This window comes from Styela clava, chromosome 15 (assembly GCF_964204865.1).
Source record: "Styela clava chromosome 15, kaStyClav1.hap1.2, whole genome shotgun sequence".
NCBI lineage: Eukaryota > Metazoa > Chordata > Ascidiacea > Stolidobranchia > Styelidae > Styela > Styela clava.
In genome coordinates this window covers 2,360,001-2,362,500 of record NC_135264.1, presented here as the reverse complement: position 1 = coordinate 2,362,500, position 2,500 = coordinate 2,360,001, and the positions used below count along the sequence as shown (strand labels likewise).

Below are 2,500 nucleotides of genomic sequence, written 5' to 3'. Positions count from 1 at the left end.
AGTCTCGTTCGTTATCGGAATTAACCAGACAAATCGCTCCACCAACTAAGAACGGCCATGCACCACCACCCACAGAATCAAGAAAGAGCTCTCAATCTGTCAATCCTACCTGTGTCCGGGCCGGGTGAGTTTCCCCGTGTTGAGTCAAATTAAGCCGCAGGCTCCACTCCTGGTGGTGCCCTTCCGTCAATTCCTTTAAGTTTCAGCTTTGCAACCATACTTCCCCCGGAACCCAAAGACTTTGGTTTCCCGGAAGCTGCCGGAAATGTCGTCATGGTAACGCCTCCCGATCGCTAGTTGGCATCGTTTATAGTCAGAACTAGGACGGTATCTGATCGTCTTCGAACCTCTGACTTTCGCTCTTGATTAAAGAAAACATTCTTGGCGAATGCTTTCGCAGTAGTTCGTCTTCCGCCGATCCAAGAATTTCACCTCTAACGGCAGAGTACGGACGCCCCCGTCTGTCCCTCTTAATCATTACCTCGTGCTCCGAAAACCAACAAAATAGAACCGAGGTCCTATTCCATTATTCCATGCAACACTATGCAGGCGAACAGCCTGCTTTGAACACTCTAATTTTTTCAAAGTAAACTTATCGGCCACCGCCGACACTCAGTCAAGAGCACCGACGGAGAACCGAAGGTGAGGCGAACGCAACCAGTGACACGCCTTGCGACGGACCGGCGGCGCTCGCCCAAAATTAAACTACGAGCTTTTCAACCGCAACAACTTTAGCATACACTGTTGGAGCTGGAATTACCGCGGCTGCTGGCACCAGACTTGCCCTCCAATGGATACTCGTTAAGAGTTTTAGGATGAACTCATTCCAATTACAGGGCCTCGTTAGAGTCCTGTATTGTTATTTTTCGTCACTACCTACCCGTGTCGGGAATGGGTAATTTGCGCGCCTGCTGCCTTCCTTGGATGTGGTAGCCGTTTCTCAGGCTCCCTCTCCGGAATCGAACCCTGATTCCCCGTTACCCGTTATCACAAAGGTAGGCACGTAGCGTACCTTCGACAGTTGATAGGGCAGACACTTGAATGATACGTCGTCGGTGCAGAGACCGTACGATCCGCGTGGTTATCCAGAGTCACAGGACGAACCCGGTCGGTTTTGATCTGATAAAAGCGCGCCTCCCGAAGTCGGCTCTTAATGCATGTACTAGCTCTAGAATTACCACAGTTATCCACTTCGCTTACGAGACCAAATAAACCAAGACTGATTTAATGAGCCATTCGCAGTTTCGCTTTACGAGAACTCGTACTTGCACCTGCATGGATTAATCTTTGAGACAAGCATATCACTACTGGCAGGATCAACCAGATAGCTGCGACAGCTGCGCTCGGCCCTTGCTGGGCCGCCCGGCGCGTGCTCGTCGCATTCGTTTAAGACCGAGGCGATCGCCTGCTGCCGTACTCAGCTTCGACAGTCGCTGGCCGCGACGTCCACGCTCTCGCCGCAGTGCCAGGCGGAGCGATTTGCGTTTTTTCTTTGCTCACCCTCTCTCGGGCTCGATCCATTCAGTTTCGCACAAACAAGAGCTCTGCCGGCCGCCTGCAGCGGTGCTTAAAACCCGGGCATAACAATGCGACCGTTCTGCTAGGCCGACAAGCGCTCAAGCCAGACGCTCGATCGAGCGCCCCCTACATATTAGTCGAGACAACGGCTCGCTCAATAGCATCGCGTTTGTACTTCAACTTTTTTCGGCTCGGCTTCTTTCGACGCCGATGCCGGCGACGCAGCACTCTCCCGCCCGCCAGCCACCGAGAAAAGTGTGCGCTCCGACCGGCCCCGCACCGCACGCCGCTCTTTCTTGGCTCATTCGAGTTTACTGTCTTTCGCTCTAACATGCCTTACCTAGGGTTAGGTTAGTATGCTTGCACGTTTGTACTTTAACTTTTTTCGGCTCGGCTTCTTTCGACGCCGATGCCGGCGACGCAGCACTCTCTCGCCCGCCAGCCACCGAGAAAAGTGTGCGCTCCGACCGGCCCCGCACCGCACGCCGCTCTTTCTTGGCTCCATCGAGTTTACTGTCTTTCGCTCTAACATGCCTTACCTAGGGTTAGGTTAGTATGCTTGCAAGTTTGTACTTTAACTTTTTCCGGCTCGGCTTCTTTCGACGCCGATGCCGGCGACGCAGCACTCTCTCGCCCGCCAGCCACCGAGAAAAGTGTGCGCTCCGACCGGCCCCGCACCGCACGCCGCTCTTTCTTGGCTCATTCGAGTTTACTGTCTTTCGCTCTAACATGCCTTACCTAGGGTTAGGTTAGTATGCTTGCACGTTTGTACTTTAACTTTTTTCGGCTCGGCTTCTTTCGACGCCGATGCCGGCGACGCAGCACTCTCTCGCCCGCCAGCCACCGAGAAAAGTGTGCGCTCCGACCGGCCCCGCACCGCACGCCGCTCTTTCTTGGCTCCATCGAGTTTACTGTCTTTCGCTCTAACATGCCTTACCTAGGGTTAGGTTAGTATGCTTGCAAGTTTGTACTTTAACTTTTT

At 53.4% G+C, this 2,500-nt stretch overlaps 1 non-coding gene across 1 annotated transcript in view; it reads right to left on the bottom strand.

The window, feature by feature from the left end:
- LOC144413390 (small subunit ribosomal RNA) overlaps window positions 1-1,327 on the bottom strand; it is a 1,800-nt gene extending 473 nt beyond the window's left edge. Inside the window, exon 1 of the ribosomal RNA XR_013469424.1 lies at window positions 1-1,327. This exon is cut by the window's left edge and continues 473 nt beyond it. This is a non-coding gene — a ribosomal RNA (small subunit ribosomal RNA).
- Between the last annotated feature and the right edge of the window lie 1,173 nt (window positions 1,328-2,500).